The 25,386-nt window shown below is 37.4% G+C and overlaps 1 protein-coding gene across 1 annotated transcript in view; it reads right to left on the bottom strand.

Annotated features, from left to right (window-relative positions):
- LOC105469845 (integrin subunit beta like 1) overlaps positions 1–20,101 on the bottom strand; it is a 269,680-nt gene extending 249,579 nt beyond the window's left edge. The window contains exon 1 of the mRNA XM_011721388.2: positions 20,022–20,101. The gene's annotated coding sequence lies outside the window, so the exon portion shown is untranslated. The remainder of the gene's footprint in view (positions 1–20,021) is intronic.
- Between the last annotated feature and the right edge of the window lie 5,285 nt (positions 20,102–25,386).

Below are 25,386 nucleotides of genomic sequence, written 5' to 3' on the forward strand. Positions count from 1 at the left end.
CTTGTCTGGATATAATCTCTCTTTTCTTTTACTTTAAAGTGATGCCAAGCTTTAAAAGCAAGCTGAATTGTGAGATATTAGGCATTATTCTTATAACTTCTCCAGCAGATTATTCGGGAGAATATGACAGTTTGACCTCCTTCAAGCTTCTCCAAGGACTGGTCTGAGACTGCAGAAATGTAAATGTGAACCAACATGACAGCAGTTCTTACTGTCAATCAAAATGTGGGTGTGGATAAAGATCTCTCCAGGACTAGAAGATCTTAAATGATCATACCAAGCCCTGTTGTTCACTTGTTTGCTTTTTTTTTTTTTTTTTTTTTTTTTGGACACTGACTTAGTTGACCAACACAAACTGGTTTGGTCATTCAGAAGGATTTTTGATAACATCAGCAGTGTCAGGTGGTTCCCAACAGAGGGACAAAGGAGAGCTGTAAGTTTCTGCCCCACAAACTATTAGGTATTTATCACAAAGAAAGCGAGCCTCAGACCTGAAATAGCCAAACACGTAGGCATTTATCAGCAAACACGTAGGCATTTATCAGCAAACACGCAAGAGTGGTCACACAGCCTATCTGGAAAAGTAATATCCCTACCCCTCTGTCTTCTGATATACCAACCTGAGCTTTGTATAGAAGCTTCCCTCTGAATCTTCTGAAGCATATTCAGTGGCATTTTTACCACCCACAGGATTGGCAAATCTCTTGTGGTCAAGGTCTTTAGTGAATATAACCAGAACCCATGGCCTCCAGACCTCATGTACCTCAAAGCTGGTGTAACTGATGGGCTGGCTGGTTTTAACATTTTATTTATGCAAGAGCATCACTCCAAGCCAACCCCTTATCTTCAACAACATACATCCCACCAATTAAAAATGGATTCTAATATTCATTACACTGATAAAGCACATCTAAAGTATGATACCAATAAGGATCAATGTATGCACACATACCACACATTATACACATGTTGAAGCAATTCAAAATAACCACGAATACAGCTAGTACTGGTTAAAGCAGATTCAAATGTGTGTTTCTCTTTTTGTGAACTTGCTTCTGTTTTCCAGCTGCCCCCTCACCTATTGTATTACCTATATAAACTCAGACCAAGGTATGCCATGCTCTGACCATGACTATCCTTGGAAATGGCAGAATATTCTTGTTCAATTCAGTTCTAGGTACTTGTAATTTCTCTGCAAAATCAGCATTTGTATCTTTAAACAATATCTCCCTTCCTTCATTCCTTCCTTCCTTCCCTCTCCCCTCACTCTCTTTCACTGATTCTTCCTCCCACTATTACATTGCTCCATAAATTTCTGTTGATCACTTACTTCCCAAATCCTACAAAGCCTTGTGCCATGTGGCTCTGTCAGCCTGTCTAACCTCATCTCTCATTACTGTTCCCCTTACTCACTCCTCTCCAACCATTCAGAGCCTTTCTGTTTCTCACATGTTTCTAGAACATCCTAAGCTTGTTCTTTGCCTCAGTGCCTCCTTTGCAAGGATCCCTCTTCCCCAGGTCACGTGCTGAGTGGCTTCTCTTCGAATGCCACCTTCTTAAAGAGCAGACTGATCCCCGATTGTGCTGTCTAAAGCCACTCCCTTGTCAAGCACCCTTTATCCCATTTTATTTTAGTGATAGTACTTACAAGGATCTAATATTATTGTTTCCATTTCTTTATCTACTTGTGAATAATCTACTACTCCCCGATTTCAACGTAAGTTCCATGAGAGCAGGGACCATATCTCTCTTGTTCTTTGCTGTAACTCCAGTATCTTGCACAGAGTAAAGCCTCAACAAGTATTTGCTGAGAGAATGAATTACAAAATAAGTAAGTAAATAAATGGTTTTAAAATTTTGATACATTTTGATTAAACTCAACCTTTTGAACTAAATGAGAGTATTTCAAGCTTAATGGAAGGAAAAAATCAACGTACGGTAATGAGATGAATTTAGGCAATTAAAATATAAAAATCAAATAAAATTCTATCATGAAAAACATCAAGAAAGTCAATCTACAGTTAGATAATAAACAGCACCTACTGAACTCGCCATATATGTGCAGCACTAATTGTTACAATCACTCACAGTCAAATGTGAAGTTTAAAAAAAAATCTCAATTTCACTCAAAACCTACTTGAATAATATTTTCACTCAAAGGCACCTTCCAGGTTTTTGTTGTTTTTTTTTTTTTTTTTTTTTTGAGGCGGAGTCTCGCTGTCGCCCAGGCTGGAGTGCAGTGGCGCGATCTCGGCTCACTGCAAGCTCCGCCTCCCGGGTTCCCGCCATTCTCCTGCCTCAGCCTCCCGAGTAGCTGGGACTACAGGCGCCGCCACCACGCCCGGCTAATTTTTTTGTATTTTTTTTTAGTGGAGACGGGGTTTCATTGTGTTAGCCAGGATGGTCTCGATCCCCTGACCTCGTGATCCGCCCGTCTCGGCCTCCCAAAGTGCTGGGATTACAGGCTTGAGCCACCGCGCCCGGCCCAGGTTTTCAAATAGTAAAAGGCACACCAAAATTTTCAGGAAGGCTAAATATTCCCAGGCAGCAATAAAAATAAGTTTGCATTTCCAAGAAAAAGAGCTTCTCAGCTGAGCCAGATCTGTGGAATTAGAAAAAAAAAAAAAAGGTGTATAGTTAACAACTTTTCCAGATGTTAGCACAGAACCAGAGGGCTTTTTTCCCTCCCACATAGCAAAAACACCTGGAAATATTAGGAGTCTCTGGGATGAGAAATATTCTTTCACTCTTCTGAATATTTCTGCAGTTCTAGTTGATGCTAGAAGGAAATTTTAAGAAAAAAATCTAGGAGTCATTTTCATTGACTTTAGGGGAAAAGAAATTTATCACATAAATATTATTTTATGCCAATGAATAGACTTTTAATTCTTAAAGTGGTATTGAGCTGTTAATAAGCAGGAGGATATAACTAGGTACACAAGTGGCATGGAGACTTAACTGTTCAGAGATGAATTCTGCTGCTGGCTTTGTCATCCAATAGCTGACGGCCTTGGCCAGGTTTCTTAACCCGCTAAATTCCAGTTTCCACAATGGCATGCTTGAAGGGAGTACCAGTTTTCTCTAATGCTGAACTTCTGTGATTATATTTTTACTATGTATTTGTCCACACTGTCTTCTAGTAATAGATGAAGAACAGATACACATACACACACATATGTACACATGTGTGCACACACACATTATATACACATATACAAACTTATGCATATATACATATGTGCATGTTTTATATATTTATATAATTTATATATAAATTATATAAATATTTCATTTTCAACTCTAATATGTATGTAGGTTTTATATATGTTTTATATATATTTTAATATATAACATAAGACAAAATATTTTATGTAATATTAAATATATATTACATATATAAAATACATTATATAAAATATATATTATATATATTTTAAAATTTTTATTTTAATAGGTTTTTGGGGAACAGGTGGTATTTGGTTACATGAGTAAGTTCTTTAATGGTGATTTGTGAGATTTTGGCGTACCCATCACCCAAGCAGTACACACAGAACCCAGTTTGTAGCGTTTTATCCCTCACCCCATTCCTACTCTTTCACCCCAAGTTCCCAAAGTTTATTGTATCATTCTTATGCCTTTGCATCCTCATATCTTAGCCCCCAACTTATGAGTGAGAACATACGATGTTTGGTTTTTCCTTCCTGGGTTACTTCACTTAGAATAATGCTCTCCCATCCAGGTTGCTGCATATGCCATTAATTCATTCCTTTTTACAGCTAAGTAGCATTCCATTGTGTGTGTGTGTGTGTGTGTGTGTATCATAGTTTCATTATCCACTCATTGATTGATGGGTGTTTGAGCTGGTTCCATATTTTTGCAATTGCAAATTGTGCTGCTATAAGCATGTACGTGCAAGTATCTTTTTCTTATAATGACTTCTTTTCCTCTGGGTAGATACCTAGTAGTGGGATTGCTGGATCAAATGATAGTTCTACTTTTAGTTCTTTAAGGAATCTCCACACTGTTTTCCATATTGGTTGTACTAGTTTACATTCCCACCAGCAGTGTAAAAGTGTTCCTTGTTCACAGCATCCATGCCAACATCTACGAATTTTTATTGTGGTCATTCTTGTGAAAGGAAGGTGGTATTACATTGTGGTTTTGATTTGCATTTTCCTGATCATTAGTGATGTTGAGCATTTTTTCATATGTTGGCTGGCCATTTGCATATCTTCTTTTGAGAATTGTCTACTAATGACCTTAGCCCAGTTTTGATGGGATTGTTTGTTTTTTTCTTGCTGATTTGTTTGAGATCCTTGTAGATTCTGGGTATTTGTCCTTTGTCAGAGATTGTGAAGATTTTTCTCTCACTCTGTGGGTTGTCTGTTTATTCTGCTGACTGTTCCTTTTACCATGTAAAACCTCTTTAGTTTAATTAAGTCCCACCTATTTATCTTTGTTTTTGTTCCATTTGCTTTGGGGTTCTTGGTCATTAAATGTTTGCCTAAGCCAATCTCTAGAAGGGTTTTTCTGATGTTATCTTCTAGAATTTTTATACTTTCAGGTCTTAAATTTAAGTCCTTGATCCATCTTGAGTTGATTTTTATATAAGGTGAGAGATGAGGATCCAGCTTCATTCTCCTCCATGTGACTTGCCAATTATCCCAGCACAATTTGTTGAATAGGGTGTCCTTTCCTGCTTTACGTTTTTGTTTGCTTTGTTGAAGATCAGTTGGCTGTAAGTATTTGGGTTTATTTTTATTCTGTTCCATTGGCAGTTGGCTGTAAGTATTTGGGTTTATTTCTATTCTATTCCATTAGTCTGTGTGCCTATTTTTATGCCAGTACCATGCTGTTTGGTGACTATGGCCTTATAGTAGAGTTTGAAATCAGGTAATATGATGTCTCTAGATTTATTCTCTTGCTTTGGTTGTGTGGGCTCTTTTTTAGTTGCATATGAATTTTAGGATTTTTTTTTTTGTAGTTCTGTGAAGAATGATGGTAGCATTTTGATGGGAATTTCATTGAATTTGTAGATTGCTTTTGGCAGTATGATCAATTTCTCAATATTGATTCTACCCATCCATGAGCATGGGATGTGTTTCCATTTGTTTGTGTCATCTATGATTTATTTCAGCAGTGTTTTGTAGTTTTCCTTGTAGAGGTCATTGACCTTCTTGGTTAGGTAATATTCCTAAGGTTTTTATTTCTTTATTTTCATTTTTATTTTACAGCTATTGTAAACGGGGTTGAGTTCTTGATTTGATTCTTAGCTTGGTCGCTGTTGGTATATAGCAGAGCTACTGATTTGTTTACATTAATTTTGCATCCTGAAACTTTGCTGAATTCATTTATAAGTTCTAGGAGCTTTTAGGAGGAGTCTTTAGGGTTTTCTAGGTATACAACAGTATCATCAGCAAACAGTGACACTTTGACTTCCTCTTTACTGATTTGGGTACAATTTATTTTTTTCTCTTGGCTGATTGCTCGGGCTAGGACTTCCAGTACTCTGTTGAAGAGGAGTGGTGAAGGTGACCATCCTTGTCTTTTTCCAGTTCTTAGAGGGAATGCTTTCAACTTTTCCCCATTATTATGTTGGCTGTGGGTTTGTCATAGATGGCTTTTATTACATTAAAGCATGTCCCTTGTATGCCGATTTTGCTGAGAGCTTTAATCATAAAAAGATGCTGGATTTTGTCAAGTGCTTTTTTTTTTGCATGTATTGAGATGATGATGTGATATTTGTTTATAATTTTATGTGGTATATCACATTTATTGACTTGTGTATGTTAAATCATCCCTGCATCCCTGGTATGAAACCCACTTGACCATGGCAGATCATCTTTTTGATACGCTATTGGATTCAGTTAGCTAGTATTTTGTTAAGTATTTTTGCATCTATGTTCATCAGGGATATTGGTCTGTAGTTTTCTTTTTTTGTCATGTCCTTTCCTGGTTTTGGTATTAGTGTGATGCTAGCTTCATAGAATGATTTAGGGAGGATTCCCTCCTTCCTTATCTTGTAGAATAGTGTCAATAGGATTGGTGCTTTGTTTATATATTATATACAACAGATTAATAAACATATATTATATATATCCTACATACATATTAGAGTTGGAAATGACGAAAACTAGTATGAGTCTTCTGTAAATAGGCATTCATGTAGAGCTATTTTATATAGCATAAGTTTCCACAAGTTAAAAATATATTTCATTCATGTGTATTTTGATCTGAACTCTGTGCCAATACCTTTCCTACTACACAGTGGTTCACTAGGGCGACGCTCGGGAACCACAGGCCATGAACTCTATACAGGTTCCATAGGTGAAGAGAGATGCTCATGAGGTTGTGTGCCAGTGCCAGGGTCAAGAGACTCTGTCCTAAACTGTGTAAGACACTAAAACGTGTTACGGGAATAATAATCACAGTATGAAAGCCCATATGAGAGCCTAAGCATTTTCCTGTAATAATATTCAACTTACAAAACTGACATTATATGGATTTTGGTGTAATTTCTTTGGCCATAAACATTGCCTTATTGTGATGAAAATTGCACACAAAACTTTTTCATTTTCGTAAACAGAAAATGATATTTAGTCATAGATATTTTTATTTGATATAACAATCTAGATAAATTACTAAGAGCAAGATATGAATTAAATTTCTTTAAGAAAAAAGGGAGGGGTAATAAGACCAGTCACAAAAAAAAAAAAAAAGAATAGAGTAGCTTGAGTGAGAAAAGTATTGAATGATAAAGCCAGCAACTTGTTACCTCCTCTGTAGGTAGCCCAGTCAATTACCACTTCTCCTATCACCTTCTGCTTTCCTTTTGACCAGGCAATACAATAAATTACACTTGCCTTTCAAGCTCTAGTTGAAATGGTCAAGCAACTTGTTCCTTTAGTTACTTTAGCTCCTAAATCAGTTTGGCATTGTGGAGTCAAATGAAGCTTCACATTAAACGGTTCTTGAAAACCTAAATATTCTTAGAAGTGTCCAGATGTACTGAAAGACTGTTTAATACAATGGGAAAAAATGCAGTTCATTGTTTTTTAATTGTCATGTTTTAAATTAACTGTCTTGCTAGGTCTATTTATAATTGATTAGATGTAAAAGCAGAAAAAAAGAGCATATACTTCTTTCCGTTAATGAGAAATCTATATTATGGAACAAGAAGATAATAATTGGATGGTTTATCTTCTATATTTTTATTTTCATTGTGTTTGTTATTTTAAAGAATTCTTTATAATGACTTACCTAAGTTATTCAAGATTGGTAAGTAACAACTAATAAAAAAAACAAGTCCATTCACTTTCATTGAGAACTTATGATATATCAATTACTTTCCATGCCATATTTATCAAATATAATCATCCATTGAGAGATTTTTCATCATTTTATGTACCACTGTAAAAGAAAAAAAATGTGCCTAACTAAACTATGACACGTGTTCTTATCAGATTTTAACTTTGTATTTATTGAAAGAGACCTTTTAGGCTTATTTAGAAGTATATTTTTTTCATATCTCCCTATTACAGTTCTGCATTGCTTAACAACAGAGTCGGCTCAGAGACATGCATCACTAGGCAATTTCATCACTATGTGAGCATCACAGAGTGTACTTAGACACACCCTGATAGCCTACTATGCACCTGGGCTGTATGGTGTAGCCTATTTCCTCCAGGCTGCAAATCTGTATGGGATGTTACTGTACTGAATCCCGGAGACAACTGTAACACAATAGTAAGTATATGTATATCTAAATGTATGTAAACATAGAAAAGAAACGTAAAAATATGATTTTATAACCTTAATGGGATCCCCATCATTTGGGTCCCTTGTTTACCAAAACATCATTATACTGGTATATTATACAGAAATAAAAAGAAAAACGCAGGTGAAATAAATTAATTGAGATTTTCCTAAAACTCCTTTGGAGATTCCAACTAGTCACTTTTCAACTTGGAATCGTATGACTGTGTTTTTCATCCTCTGATGATATATTGTCCTTAAGTGCAGGTGATGCAGTTTTACTTAAAACAAACTATAAAAGAAGCCAAATCCCTTTGGTGCTGAGTTCTCTGTATATTTCTATAGCTGGCCAATTTTTTATTCCAACTTCTAGAAGTTTTCTGAACTCAATTGAGTCACCATGGCCCACTCATACTCAACACACTCACTTGCTCGGCTACTGTCTCGGAATTTTCTTGCAAGTTCCTGACACCACTTTTGCAGATTTCAAAGTCAGAGCTTTGGATGTTTGTACATCATCATGACTTACCAACAGAGATCGTAAAATGCCATTCATTGCTATTGATCCAATTTCAAATCTGTCAAAAATGTGAACAAAATAATTGCCTCTTGGAAAAAACAAGATGTGATATTTTATCTTGTTTAACTCTTCATACAACAACTTCATGAGGTGGAAACATGATGCTCGCAAAAGTCAGGCATACAAACCAAGATAATCATGCTAGTATATTATAGAGAATGCATTATGCTTACAGTCAATTGCTTCTTTTGGAACGGAATTAGCCTTAGTTCGAAGAATAAAGATGGTAAAATTTATTCTGCACCCATCTGTTTTCCACTTCAATTACTTCTTTCTCCTTCCCTGCCACCTGCCACGTGTTCTCAGGTAACTCAGTTTTCTTTGATTCAGCTGGAACACTGGATCATCCCCATACCCTTCCCATAGCAACAAGTACGTGCCTAGACTCATTCAGTTATTCTTTCAAAAGAAATTCAGTGTGCATCTATTAAGTGCTATCAAGACTGACACCAGGTGTGCAAGACGATGAGAAATACACACAAGCAGGACAGACGCAAGGAATATTTCTCACAATCTGTAATATTTCTTATGATTACCAAGGTGGTTTCTATTCCATTACAAATAGTCTATAATATTGTCTCACAAGCATTCACATAATTTCTGACATTTTGCACTTAGCTAAGAGAACAAAAATAAAGCTATATAGCGTAGAATTCCCTTCAGAAAAATACTTGTTAACCAGCTGGGAGGAGTAGGGTAGACTGAAAGCCACCAGCTGTTCACCCCTCCAAAGACAGGTTTGAGTCAAGGTCACACTACTCTCAGGATGGTCTGTCTCTGACTGTACAAAGCAGTGATCTGAGGGTCCAGCCATTTGAGCCAAACGTAGTATCCTCTTAGGGCAATCATGGATCAAGGGCCTCCCATAGGGCTGGCACAGAGGCAATGTGAGGTCAGCACAGAAGTCTGATGGCTCCCCCTGCCCAATCTTGCTTCTTCCTTTTCCCAGCAAACCTTGTGTACTCCTAATTCCATCTCAACACTTGTTTCTTGATCCTCAGAAATCTTGCTTTTGCATCTACTTGAAATGCCCTTACTTCTCCATGTACTTATATCTTTCACATTTTTAAAGACCTATTTAGTTCAATGTCTGATCAGTGTCATTCAGCGCATATGGTTAATCTTCACAGTCTCAATTTATGTTGAGTGTGAAGTGTCATTAACTAATGACAACTAGTTAATTAATTCTTGCATTGCACTGTAACTGCCTTATATGTGTTGGCTGTATTTTCTCAGCATCTTGAAGGCACCTGCCATAGGTAGCAGACATGGCTGCTGCCTTATCCAGGTCCCCTGAGATTCACAACTTCTGTTGGTGTAGGTGGGATGTGCCAGCTCCTGTAGAACTTCAGGTCACTGCCCTCAGACTATCGGAGCCACTTTGTCAACAGATGCAGAGTAGAAGTGCCTAAATGTTTATTTTTATTCCGCCCTCCCTACTTACCTTCCTAAAGCCATTAACTAATGACTGTTGGGTGAAAAACTGCAAGTCTGCCTTAGGTATAGACAACTCTGGGGTGTAAGTTTTAACTGAGAATCCTCAAACATAATCATGCTAAGTTCCAGTCCCTGTGGGTCTTGTGCATAAGACTGAACAGTTCTCTTTTCTACCTCCTATCCTCCTTCTACTTCCATGTCAGTCTGCCCTGGGAGCACTTGTTTTAAAATTAATTGCACACAAATATTCATCTCAGAGCCTGCTTCTGGGAAATTTAAACAATGATGAAATATCAAATAAGAAAACCATTATTTGAGTCCAAAAATTTAGTTACAAAGATTTATTACACCAATTGTTTGATGTGATAAAAACATAAAAATCAGATCATGTCTGTAATTTTTATTTTGTTATACAGCATCAAGAAAATTTATAGCTAAAACATGTTTATAAAATAGTTTTCACTGAAGATTTTTATTTAAGAAAGGCAACAGTATTTTCGATATGATTTAGTTATCATCCTGCCTGGAAGTAGATGATGAAGCCAACAGCCTCTTAAGGGTTTTTCCAGTCCTACCATGTGAAAATGTTTTGAAGGCTAATGAGGACATACTTATTCAACATCATCCTCTATTTTATTTTCACACTAAAATAGGAAGCTTTGGTTCCCTGATGGTTTCATAATTAGACATTATCATGGCTGTGTTTTGAGATTGATTTCTGGTCAGGGAATGGAAAATTTTTAGTTCCTAATGTAAAAATATTTGACTGTCTCCCTAAAAATATCCATTGCATCAAAGGGATCATTATTCATACAAAGCACTTAAAACTTGAACAACTGAATTTGTGACTCAATTGGTAGTTAATTCATTAAGCAAATACCAATTAAGCTCCTTACAGGGTTTAAAAAAAAAAAAGTACAAGACACAGAAAAATAGACTATGTGAAGGCTTACAAGGCCCTCTTTTTCAGGGCCTCAAAATCTAAATAAGAAGGTATATGCTAATTACCATAAAAGACAGTATCGAACCAAGATGAGGCCAAATTGATCCTTTAGAAAATATTAATGTAGAATAATGTGGCCAGCCAATGAATATATTTCCCATATCTTTTACTCTCTAATAGTCTTATGTTTTGGTAGAGTCCAGCTGTAAACATCTCAAAACCAATTGCATAGTTTATCACTGAGGTTAATGAGGTTCAATGGTTTTGGTGCTAAACCACATGCTTTTTTCTTAAAGAAACATTTTATTTACTTGATGTGGTTCCAAATGGTTCATTTATTCCCTTGATGATACATATTTTCATTTTTCATCTTTTCTCTGACGATAGGTATCTTTCATGAGCAGAAGGGCTGATGAGTTCTAAAAGCTCTATGCTAGCACACAAGATACATTGACTTGAGAAAGTCACATGAATCTGACTTAAACTTCTTACGGGAAACACAGCCACAGGAGACATTGCCACAATGACACTGGACTTGAAGATTTTTGTATTACTCTCCAGACCACACCACAATCCTGACAAAAGCAGACTGCATCATCATCACATTCACTCACATAACCGAGCAAGGCAATGACAAAAATGTACATATCTCGATTTATATTCATGATCAATTGTTTCCAGTGGTTTTTAAAAAATATTTTATTACGTTCTGGGATACATCTGCAGGACATGCAGGTTTGTTACCTAGGTAAACGTGTGCCATGGTGGTTTGCTGCACCTATCAACCCATCACCTAGGTATTAAGTCCCATGTGCATTAGCTATTTATCCTGATGCTCCCTTCATGGGTTCTTAATATTTCTAGCAATCACCCGCAGTCCAACCCAGCTTCTCCTCCATTCTTCTCATTGACTAATGCATAACCTTCTTTTCCCCAAACCTCCAACACGTTTTCTCAATCCTCACCCTCACTTAATGAGTTTTTTCCTATTTCACTGACATAAAATAAAATCAATTAAAAGAAATTTTCATGAGCTTGTGTCACCTAACTACCTACTCCCTGTCTTTAGGACCTTACACTCCGCCTTCTTTCCTGCTAACATGAATGAGTGGATGAATCACCTGCCTTCTTAGTGCAGGACAGCCTGGATCCTATCCCACTCCTTTCCACAAGGGCAATGCTTGCTTTATTTACCAGTCTTTGCATTATCATGTTTTGCCTATCCACTAGATTAGCATAAAATGTACTGTTATGTCTCCATCTGTAAAAAAAAAAAAAAAACAAACAAAACAAAAACAAAAACAAAAAAAACAAAAAAATTCTTTGATTTACTTGCTTCTTCAATTGTCACATCATTTCTTTCTCTCCATTTATAGCAAAACTCCTTTAAGGAGTTGTTTATGCAGAGTGTCTCCATTCACATCTCCTTGGTCTTGAAACTATTGTATGTCCTATGCTTGGCCTTGGACTACTTCTCTTTTATGTTTCTATATAGAAAAGAGATTTCCTAGGTGGTTTTATCCAATTTCTTGGATTTAAACACCATCTGTATGCTGAAGACTACCAGATTTATAACTCACATACACTCCAACATTACCATTTCTATAAATGATATATTCATATATATGTATGTACACACATATATACACATACATACATCTATCTTTTGTGATATGTCTATATTACAAATGCTACTGAGAGTCTTCTCTTGGAGATCTAACAGGCATCCAAAGTTTTACATGTCAAAACCAAGCTCTTGTTTTTCCCCTACCCCACATCTAAACCTGCTCCTCCTACAGCCCTCTCCATCTAAATAAATCATAACTTCATTTTTCTAGAGGCTCAGGCCTAAAACCTCAGAGTGATCTTTGACTCCTCACAGTCCATGTTCTCTCTCATTGCCCACATGCTATCCTTCAGTGATTCCTGTCAGATCCTTTGGAAACGATTTTGCATCAGAGCACATCTCACCATCCCCACCGCTCCCACTCCTACTCAACATCTGCTCTTGCCTGAATAGCGGGAGACAGCTAATCAGGTCTCCCTGCTTCTGCCCTTATTCCCCTTAGACAACTTAGCCAGAATGATTCTTAAAGCATTATTTGACCACTACACTCTTTTGCTGAAAACCTTTTCATTTCTTGGGGAAATATTTAAAAAAAAAACAAAGTTTTTGAATGACCTACAGTCATTCCATGACCTGCACCTCACCTGCTTACCTCGGCGCCCCATCTCCTGCTCCTCTCTCCCTTGCTCACCTTATTCCAATCACATGGAGCCCTTTACTCTTCCTTGAGATTGTCGGATGCACTTTAACTTCAAGTCCTTTGCACTCTGTGTTCTCTCCACCCAGAATGTCCTTTCTCTAAATATCTGTAGACTCCCTCCCTTTAAAAGCATATATGGTCATTTATTTCATTTCAAAGAATATAAGACATACAAATAAGACAAAAATATCTTTCTTGTTAATATATTAGATGAGGCTATTTATTTTACTTAAGTTAACGTGCACTTCTAAATCTCATTTGTATCCATTGGTTCACGGGGTGCATCCAACTGCTGGTAATTGAAAACCTAGTAAAAGATGGTATAAAACTATTTTACAACACAGTAAGTCTCCCGGCAGGGAAATTTCAGGTTAATTTTAGCAGCTCACTGTTGACATCATGGGGCCTAGATTCTTCCCCTGTGTTTGCCCCTCATCCTCAGGCTGTTGGCTTTGGTCTCAGACTTGTCCCTTCATGGTTACCAGATGGCTGTGTCTAGTCTAAACCTCACCAACTCATAAAACTCGCTCAGAATATCCTCAGGGAAGTAAAGTATGTGTCTCTGACTTAATGTTCCTTTTTAAGAGTGAAAAAGATCTTTCTCAGAAGGTCTGATCCCTCTAACTCACAAGTCTCGTTGGACAAAATTATTTCATATGCTTATGTATGCCTAACACAACTACTGAAGGTGGAAACAGCATTAACATGGCTGTTCATTTGACTTGGCCCTTGCCCTGAGCACATGGCCAAGGGAAGAGAGAACTAATTGGTCAGACAACCACCAGGGTCTGCTAGCGTGTTTTTAGAGGGAATTTTGGATAAGAATCTTATCCAAAACTCCTAAGAATGACTTCTGCATGAAATATATGAAACCCATATAAGAGAAAATACATCCATATAATGCAAACTATCAAATTAGACTTCAATGAAAAGGGCTATGCCATTCTTCTAGACAATAACAAAGATGTCAGTTACAAAGTAACTCAAATGCTTAATGAAATGCCACTCAAAATCTTGAGTCTTATCAAAAATTCCCTCTAAATACAAACTAGTAGACACTGCAGACAGTAGACTCCAAAGCCTATAGATTTGTCAGTATCAGGTTATTTTTATCCTGTAGGCAATTTGACTTCTCCAAATTTATATTCAACAGCAATAAACAAATAGATGTTGAATGCTACTATTTTCTAGTCCTGTTCTAGGTTGTATGGATACAGAAATAAAAAAAAATAGATTTCATGTATGTGCTGAAGGAGCTGACATAAGCTGAAAGCTTTTTTGACCCAGTGCTATTTACTTCTGACAATTTTTATATATAACAGGATTGAAATCTCGCAATCTTCTTGAGAAATTTCTTCTGTGGAAATGACTCACCATAACTCACTCTGTGGTACTCATTGGTTGAAATTATAATGGACATGAAGGGGTTAATATGGTTTCTGCCAATCATTCCACATCCCCAGGTTCATGCAAACCTCAGGCAAGTCTATGGTCTGGGAAATAGTTTTTCATTAGAGGTAGACCAATGTTAAAATCATTCAAGAGAAAAGAAAGTGTATGTTCTTTTATGCTTCATGTGAAGCTTGGCAAAATAACAGCAATATACCTGAATCCAGAAGGAACTAAATACTTTTAGAATTCTTAAGAGTTCAGAAATGTAGCTTAAGAGTTCAGAAATACAAGATAAATGTACAAAACTAGATATCTATGTAACGCAATAACAAATTTGGATATATAATGGGGAAAATCACAGAGCCAGTGGTTATCCAAATATTTAAAACTCTTAAGAATGACTTCTGCATGAAATGTATGAAGCTTTTATAAGAGAAAATACATAAATGTAATGTGAACTATCAAATTAGAACTCAATGAAAAGGGCTATGCCATCTTCCTAGACAATAACAAAGATGTCAGTTACTCACAAGGTAACTCAAATGCTTAATGAAATGCCACTAAAAATCTTAATATGTTACTTTTGTGGATGGCATAAAATGGTTTTCTAAAATTAATTTGCAGAAACAATTACAATATGACTAATACATAATAGAAAAGAACTATAATAATGGCAGTTGGCAAATAGACTTTTTCTTTTAACTATTTAAGTGCATTTTATGGGGAAGACACTTAAAATGGAATAAATTTTGTGCAAGAGTTAACATTTACATCATACCACAAAAAAAAATCAAAATTAAACCTTATATTCTAAATACAGTAAATGTTAATGGTTATGATGAAATATTTGGACAGCTATTTTTTTCAAAATAAAATGACCTAAGTTTTCAGTTGATACCAAACTCTAACTAAATTCTAAATGGAACAAAGCTAGATATAGATTTATAAATATATATATAGATACATGTTGATAGCATAAAAACAATGGTAAAATCCACAAAGGAAAAGGCTAACAGAGTTTACTGAACTTTTGATACATCACAAAAAAAGTAAAACCTATACTAAATGGGAGAAATATTTATAAAATTTATGAAAAAATTATTAACAATTCCTAATTTAAGATTTTGAAAACAGTTTTTCACTAAAAGTCTACAAATGTTAGTACCACTGAAGAGAAAATGTATATTCTTCCACGTATTATAATAAGCTTGGCAAAATAATAGCAACATATATGTCTTCATATACATAATTTGTGTCTATGTATAAATGTGTACACATTTACACATATATAGCAACATATATCTTATCAAATTTCATAAATTGATAGTAAAATGGTGGTTTTCCAACAAAATAAGCAAATTGTAGAAAAAGACACGTCATAAAAACAGGAAATACATAAAAATGTAGTTCAAAAGTTCAAAATTACCAGGTAAGCAAGAAAAGGTAAAACAACAAAATAATGAGATATGATTTTTCATCATTTCAACTGGAAAGACTATAGACAATAATGTTGAAGAGGATGGGTGAGGCAGGCTCACCGTACACCACTAGTAGACATGCAAATTAACATTCCGGAAATCCATCCACACATGAGCTCACTATATCGGATTGTGCAAGTCATGCTCTGCCTAGACACCTGGCTCAGGGAATGCATGGGGCTGAAACCCAGGCCTTGCTATATTTTCTCCAAGCCGTAATCCCTGACATGTGTTGAGTCATCCCATAATAGAGGGTGCCGTTTTCTTCACAGAAAGGCTGGACTACTAGTGGCTCCATCTAAATATGCACAGAGCATACCTTTTGCTACAAGTGACTTATATACCTCTAAATTACCCTGATAGTCAGAGACTTATGTACAAAAGAGATGCTTATTTCTGCAGCAGTTTTTGCTTTGACACCAATATCCACTTTTCTATAAACATTGTTCACTGAAGACGTAATTCCCTGTGGCCTGTCAAGACATCCAGTTAAATCATGGGTTTCTACTGACCATCCCACAAAAAGACTTGCTGAGTAAGCTGTGGCTAGATTCATGTCATAATCATAAGTATAATTTAATTTACTCAACAATAATGTCAACATCAATATTCATAATATCATGTATTCAAAAAGTAAATATTGCGCACAATACAATATCTCTTTTGAGGGAGAGAATATAGCAGTGAACTAAACTGACAGAAATCCCTACTCTCAAAGAGCATACATTTTAAATTTTAAAAAGTAAAACTATGGGAGTAGGGAACAAATCCTCTGAAATAATATGCTTTGTACTGTTTATGCTTTCTTCTTCCAGTGCTAGGTACACTCTCTTCTACAACTGACCTGCATGATTGGTTGCTCTCCTGTTTAAGCTATCGACAGATGCCTTTGTTTGCCAGAGCCAAAGTTTAGCAAATTATTTATTTTTAGCTCTAATTCTAATTTGCTATTCCAACATTTCCATAATAATTTAATTGTGCTACATCAGTCCTGCATTTCTAAAACACTAGTCTATGTCCTTATAAGACAGGATTCAAGACTGCAGTTGTCCCTTTATTCATTCAACACATATTTTTAAATGCCTAGTATGTGCTAAGCTCTGTTCTAGGTGTTAAGGATAGAGCGAAAGGGTGAAACAAAACCCTGCCCTGACGAATCTTCTATTTTAGTGGTGCAGACAATGAGCAAGATAAGTAAAATATAGAGAGCGCTGGGTATCTAAAAGAACTAAGGAGTAGATATTATTTTAAATGAAAAAATAAGAAATACGGATTGGGGAAATGGCATTTTAGATGGGGTAGATGGTGAAGGTTTGACTGGGAAGTAATATACAAGAAGTGAAGGACTTAAGTGAACAAATGCAGAAACAAGAAACCAGAACAGAAAACTGCATGTTCACACTTACAAGTGGGAGCTAAACATTGGGTACACATGGACATAAAGATGGGAAAAATAGACACTGGGGAATACAAGAGGGAGGAGGGAGGGAGGGGGATAAGGATTGGAATAAAACCACTTATAGAGATTAGGCACGGTGGCTCACACCTGTTATCCCTGCAATTTAGGAGGTCAAGGTGGGTGGAACACCTGAGGTCAGGAGTTCAAACCAGCCTAGCTAACAAAGTGAAACCCCATCTCTACTAAAGATACGAAAATTAGCCAGGTGTGATGCCTCATGCCTGTAGGCCCAGTTACTTGAGAGGCTGAGGCACAAGAATCACTTGAACCCAGGAGGTGGAGGATGCAGTGAGCTGAGATCATGCCAATGCACTCCAGCCTGGGTAACAGAGACTCAGTCTCCAAACAAAACAAAACTACCTATAGAGTACTATACTCACTACCTGGGTGGCAGATACATTTGTACTCCAAACCTCAGCATCATGCAATGTACCCATGTAACAAACCCTCACATGTTCCCCCGATTCTAAAATAGAAATTGAAAAATAGACCAAAGAAGTGAAGGATCAAGTGAGCTCAAAAAATTTCTGAGGGAAGAGTACTTCATAGGAAAGGCTAAGTGCAAAGGCCCTGAGGTAGAAGCATGCTCTATAGTTCACAGGACAGCAAGGAAGTGAAAACATCTACTCAAGTGTTCTGTGAAAGATTCAAAGAAGTGTCCAGTGACTTCTGTTTCTGGAGAAAAAGTGGTCTAGATTTTCCAGACAAGCTTCCTGGTAAATATAATTACAAAAGCTAAACTAAATATTAAAAATTTTAATTCTTCCTAAAAGCATCCAAGAGTTGATAAGACAGTCAGCAATCATCAGGCGAAATGCAGGCAACAAGAATGAATACTGGAATATAAGCAGAGGTTGAAGGCATTTCTAACAGAAGGGAATTTGCCTATCCAGTTGAAATTAAACTTTTGTTTATAGCAAAAGAAAAAGCTTTAAATCTTCCATTGAATTCCATAGACTTGAGAAGTCAGAGGACCACAAGGAGATTTGCCTTGAAGCTGAGCATGAGGAAGCGTTTTCCCCAAGGATTTATAACTAAGAGCAAACACTAGCACAGAGTTTTAAACAAAATGCCTTCCCATAGGTGATACAAAAAAATTACATGCCATGAATTTTGGTCATCCTTGTACTATGGACTGTTAGTGTCTTTAGGTGTCTGACAAAAGCTAAAACAAATCCTCCCTAGTGAAACTATTTTCATTCTAAGTCTCAAAAAATTTTGTAAAATATTTTTCAGAGCGCTCTTGTTGAAAAAATAAGCAACACAGAGAGAAAATTAGACACCATGATGAAGAATCTTCAGAAAAAAATAGACTGTAAAAACAGATCCATAAAATATTTAGACTTTGAAATTGCCAGACATAATATAAAATACCTATTATGTTTAGAGCACAAATCAATAAAGAGCAACCTAAAAATATCTGTAGGAAATAAAAAAACAGCTAGCCTTATAAAAAATCAAATAGCATTTCAAAAACTAAATACTTGAAATTAATAACTGAAAAGACTGGTTTAATAGCTTATTAGATGCAGCAAGGTGGATAAGTGAACTGAAAAACAGGTCAGAAGAACTATTCAGTATACATAATAAAGGAGCAAAGGAAATACAGATCCACAGACGTGAAGGATAACGCATGATGGGCTAATGTACAGAAACTGGAGTCCCAGAAGGAAAGGAGAATGAGCAGAAGAAATAATTAATACGAATCCATGAGTTCCGAGTCTAATAAATCTCAACTAGGATAGATAAAAAGACATCCACACATAAATCCATCATGGAGAAATTCCAGAAAACCAAACACAAAGAGTAAATATATATATTTTAAAAAGATCAATAGAAAAACATAGATTGAGCACTGAGTTCTCAAAAATAGAAACATTTGTTAGAAGATGCTGAAGTGGTATTTTATATTCAATGTGCTGAGATAATATAAATGCTAAACCAGACTAGGAATTTACTATATCCGGACAAATTCATCTTTCCAGGCTTAGTAATTAATGACATTATCAAGTAAACAACAAAAAAGGAACTATTTTCCACCAGCAGGTTTTCTCTAATGGAAATTTGGGCAGATCAATGATCAAAATACTAAATCGAAAGACAAACATGCACAATCAGAAGTATATCAAAAATTAGAATTCAGAAAGGTTGAAAGTAAAAAGATAAAAAGTTAAAGTTTAAATAATAGAAAAAAATGTTTAAAGAATAAAAAGTGAAAACTTAAAAGGATGAAAAATATATAGCAGAAGAGAATTGGGGCAGCTACACTAATATTACTTCAAATAAAAAAGCTTACCAGGTGTATTAGTTCATTCTCACACTGCTATAAAGAATTACCTGAGACTGGGAGGCCAAGACGGGCGGATCACGAGGTCAGGAGATCAAGACCATCCTGGCTAACACGGTGAAACCCCGTCTCTACTAAAAAATACAAAACACTAGCCGGGGGATGTGGCGGGCGCCTGTAGTCCCAGCTGCTCGGGAGGCTGAGGCAGGAGAATGGCGGGAACCCGGGAGGCAGAGCTTGCAGTGAGCGCGATCCGGCCACTGCACTCCAGCCTGGGCGACAGAGCGAGACTCTGTCTCAAAAAAAAAAAAAAAAAAAAAAAAAGAATTACCTGAGACTAGGTAATTCATGAAGAAAAGAGGTTTGACTCACAGTTCTGCAGGCTTAACAGGAAGCATGATTGGGCAGCCTCGGGAAACTTACAATTATGGTGGAAGGAGAAAGAGAAGCAGGCACTTTCTTCAGATGGTAGCAGGAGAAAGATCAAAGTGGGAAGTGCCACACACTTTTAAACCGTCAAATCTCGCGATAATTCACTGTCCTGAGACCAGCAAGGGGGAAATCTCCAGCCATAATCCAATCACCGCCTACCAGGCCCTTCCTCCAATTTGACACGAGATTTGGGAGGGGACACAAATCCAGACCCTATCACCAGATATAAAGTCACTTTGGAATGACCAAAGCTTTATTTCATTGGGAAAATATAGCAATTTTAAATTTGTATGCACTTTGTAACAGCCTCACATCATATAAAGCAAGACTGACAGAAACACAAAGAAAGATAAACCCTCAGTCATAGTGGGGGATTTTAATACAAACTTTTCAGAAACTTATAAATCAAGCAAACAAAAATTAAGATGCAAAAATATTGAACTGCATGATCAGCAATACTGACTTCGTTGACACACAGAACACACTACTGAGCAATCAAAACTGCACAGGGCATGCTCCTTTCAAATATATGGGGAGATGGAGTTCAGCTTCAGCCTGGACCTCCAGGGAGCTCTGGAGAAGAATGACACACAGAGCTGGTCCACCTGGAGACAAGAGGCCTCGCTTTTGTACAAACATGTCCATTGTCACTGACTTCAGACTGCCCCTGGATCAGGGTGGGGTTATGCCAACCCACATAAGACATCTGCCTTTCAGAAGAGGGTCATTCTCTGGGGAAGAGGAGAGTTCTGAGAAGTTAGCAGACATCCTAACACAAGTTGGGTGATAATTGCACTGGCCTGTTAGGATCTGGGTGTCGTGTCAATAGTCTCCAACACTGTCTACCTCCTGTTTCTCAGGTTACTCAGATCTACTTGCTTCTCTTATTAAGTTTTTTTTCCATCCAGGGACAATTTGTCCAGGATCTTTGTTGGTCCTGATTTCTGGGCAACGTATAAGAGGAGAATTACTGAAATGAACAACAGCCACTGCTGCTACAGCTGGCCTGAACTCAGCAAATGATGCTCATCCCCTTTCTTATTTGGATCCCTCTTCCCCTCGACTCGTGCTTTTGAATGGTCGTGTCTCATGGAGTGACCCCAGCCCATCAATCCTGAAGGGTCTGAACACCTGGTTATCCTGTACTTGCTAAGATACTGTAATGTAATAACTGAGTTCTTCACGGTTATTTTTGGAACCAAAGCTTTACTCCTATCTTGTAGCAGCCTTTATTAAATGGTCAAAATATGCTTCATTTTGTTGCTGAGTGATTCACTTGAAACTTGACCTTTGTTTTTAGAAGTCCACCAGTTCCTTTAGGCTATTGGCTCAGCTGTGGCTCAACACAATGAGGCCTCTGTTTTGCTCCCAGCACGAGTGCTTAATTGGCATTACTGTTTACTCCTGATTTCACAGGCTTCCTTTTGTTTTTTTCTCTAAAACCTAGTTTCCTCTGAAAATATAATTCTAAAGTACAACAAAACGGTGATGTAGAAAATATTTTTGATTAATCTATAAAGTATGCACAGTGTGAAGATAACATGTACTTCTCCAACATAGGACTTTCCAAGCCCAGCGTGTCCTTCATCATCTCTCCAATTTCATTAAGTGGTTAATTTTTCCATAAGAAAAATCAGTTGCATTTCTTGCCCACAGATATTTCTGCCCAGTATAAACATCACAGCTTCTGTCTCTTTGGGTTTAATAGCATCTTTCTAGGAACTCACCCTTATTTTCTGTTGATGGGTATACTAATCCTGGCTCCCATCCACAGCTGATTTCAATGACACAATTAAAGGCCATATGCCAACCTTTCAAAGACCTCCACTCTGACTTAGCAGATGGATTTTTACCACCTACTTGCACTCACCTGTTTTTAGTGCTTCAGCTAACACAGCTACAATATAAGTGCAGGGTCTATAGGGGTTGCAGAACTGGTGCAGTTGATGGCTGAAGCACACAGACTTGTAGGACAGGGAGGAAGGTAGGCAAGTCCACCTGGCCTGTTAGGAATGGAATGCCTGTGCATAGGTCCCAACCACCGGAACAGTGTTGCTCAGAAGTACACCTGTTTTATAAAGAGGAACTCTCCACAGTTGCCTTTCCTACTCCAGAGATACCTAATGAGAACCTCTCTGGAAATAGTTAAGATGGGCCACGTGATCCTTATTATCAGAGAAGTTTGAGGAACATAGCCTTAGGGAAAAGCTATGATGTGCTGTGTCTTTCAATACCTTGAAATATTTAATTATGAATAAATGTTTTGTGGTTGCTTAGAGATGCTGACTTACGAGAAGACTTACTCAAGTTTTTCATCTAGAATATCACTGGCAAGTGAAGACCACCAACCCAGCAGTTCTTTCCTCAATAGAAACTTATCACACTTGTTACTTCCCTCAAGATCCAAGACAGAGCTACATAAAGTGAGGTTGGTCTTTGGGGCTACAAAACTTAGCGACATCTCTTCTGGTATCTCTTTCCTTTCCCCAGAGACACTCCACATCATGTTTCCTGCTGGGAGATCTGGGAGGCAAACTGCCTTAAATTTCCCCACGCACTCCATTATCAAAACGCATTTATTCTGCCAAAGCTGAATTCTGTACAAGCACATCTCATTTTATTGTGCTTTGCAGATATTGTATTTTGTTTTTACGAATTGAAGGTTTGTGGCAACCCCACCTCAAGCAAGTCTGTCGGGCTGCTTTCCCAACAGCACGTACTCGCTTTGTATCTCTGTGTCACATTTTGGTAATTCTCAATATTTCAGACTTTTCCATTATTATCGTATCTGTGATGGCAATATGTAATCAGTGATCTTCGATGTTACTATTGTAATCGTTTCGGAGTATCATGAACCATGTCCATGGTAGAGAACCTAATCAATAAATGTTGTATGTGTTCTGACTGCTCCACCAACTGGCTGTTCCTCCCTCTTTCTCCCTTTCCATGGACCTCTCTGTTCCCTGAAACACGGCAATATTGAAATTAGGTCAATTAATAACCCTACAATTGCCTCTAAGCATTCAAGTGAAAGGAAGAGTTCCAAATCTCTCTCTTTAAATCAAAACCTAGAAATGATTAAGTTTCATGAGAAAGGCACGTCAAAAGCTGAGATAGACCAAAAGCTAGGCCTCTTGCTCCAAACAGTTAGCCAAGTTGTGAATGCAAAAGAACAGTTCTTGAAGGAAATTAAAAGTGCTACTCCAGTGAACACATGAGTGATAAGAAAGCAAAACAACCCTATTGCTGATACAGAGAAAGTTTTAGTGATTTGGATAGAACATGAAACCAGCCACTACATTCCCTGAAGCCAAAGCCTGATCCAGAGCAAGGCTTTAACGCTCTTCAGTTCTATGAAGTCTGAGAGAGGTCAGGAAGCCGCAGAAGAAAAATCTGAAGCTAGCAGAGGTTGATTCATGAGGTTTAAGAAAAAGAAGCTGTCTCCATAACATAAAAATATGAGGTGAAGCAGCTGATGCAGAAGCTGCAGCAAGTTATCCAGAAGTTCTCACTAAGATAACTAATGAAGGTGGCTATACTCAATGACAGATTTTCAATGTAGACAAAAACAGTCTTCTATTAGAAGAGGATGCCATCTAGGACTTTTATAGCTAGAGAGAAGAAGCCAATGTCTGGCTTCAAAGCTCAATGGACAGGCTAACTCTGTTGTGACGGGATAATGCAGTTGGTGACTTTAAGTAGAAGTCATTGCTCATTCACCATTCCCAAACTCCTAGAGCCCTTAAGAATTATGCTAAATCTACTCTACCTATGCTCTAGAAGTAGAACAACAAAGCCTAGATGGCAGCACAGGTGTTTACAGCATGGTTCACTGGAATTTTATTTTATTTTACTTTATTTTTTGAGACAGAGTCTTGCTCTGTCACCCAGGCTAGAGTGCTGTGGCACAAACACAGTTCACTGCAGCCTCGACCTCCTTTGCTCAAGCGATCCTCCTGCTTCAGCCTTCCACGTAACTGGGATTACAGGCATATGCCCATATGCCTAGCTAATTGAATTTTTGTAGAGAGACAGTCTCACTTTGTTGCCCAGGCTGGTCTCAAACTCCTGGCTCAAGCAATTCTCCCTCCTTAGCTTCTCAAATTGCTGGAATTGTAGGCATGAGCCACCACATCCAGCTCTGGTTTACTGGATATTTTAAGTCCACTGTTGAGACCTATTGCTCAGGAAAAAAAAAAAAAAAAAAAGATTATTTCAAACTATTATTGCTCATTGACAATGTACCTAGTCATCCATGAGCTCTGCCAGAGAGGGGATGAATATTATTTTCATGCCTGCTAACACAACATTCATTATGTAGCCATTTTAACTTTCAAGTCTTATTAAGAAATACATTTTGTAAGGCTGCTATGTATAGTTATTCTTCTAATGGATCTGGACTAAGTAAATTGAAAACCTAGAAAGGATTCACCATTTCAGATGCTGTTAAGTACATTCCTGATTCATGGAAGAACATAAAAATGTCAACTTTAACAGGGGCTTGGATAAACTTGATTCCAGACCTCAAGGATGACTTTGAGGGGTTCAAAACTTCAGTGGAGGAAGTAGCTGCAGATTTAGTGGAAATAGTGAGAGAACTAGAATTAGAAATAGAGCCTGAAGATGTGACCGAATTGCTACAATCTCATGATAAAACTTAAATAGATGAGTTGCTTCTTATGGATGAGCAAAGAAAGTGGTTTCTTGAGATGGAAGCTTCTCCTGGTAAAGATTCTGTGAACATTGTTGAAATGACAACAAAGGGTTTAGATAAACTTAATTGATAAAGCTGTAGCAGAGTTTGAGAGGAGTGACTGCAATTTTGATAAATGCTTTATTGTGGTTAAAAAGCCATTAAATGGCATGGCATGTTACAGAAAAATCTCTCATGAAAGGAAGAGTCAACCAATGTGGCAAACTTCATGGTTGTCTATTTTTAAGAAATTGCCACAGCCACTCCAGCCTTCAGTAAGCACCAACCTGATCAACCGGCAGCCATCAACAATGAGGAAAGACCCTCCTCCAACAAATAGGTTATGAGGGGCTGGGCACAGTGGCTTACGCCTGTAATCCCAGCATTTTGGGAGGCCAAAGCGGAAGGATCATTTTGAGGTGAGGAGTTCAGGACCAGCCTGGCCAACATGACTGAACACCATCTCTACTAAAAATACAAAAATTAGCCGGGCATGGTGATGCATGCCTGTAGTCCTAGCTACTAAGGAGGCTGAGGTAGGAGAATCGCTTGAAACCAGGAGGCAGATGTTGCAGTGAGCCAAGATTGCACCATTGCACTCCAGCCTGGGTGACAAGAGTGATACTCAAATAAAAAAAAAAGGTCATGACTCACAGAAGGCTC

Source organism: Macaca nemestrina, chromosome 16, assembly GCF_043159975.1.
Source record: "Macaca nemestrina isolate mMacNem1 chromosome 16, mMacNem.hap1, whole genome shotgun sequence".
Classification (NCBI taxonomy): Eukaryota; Metazoa; Chordata; class Mammalia; order Primates; family Cercopithecidae; genus Macaca; species Macaca nemestrina.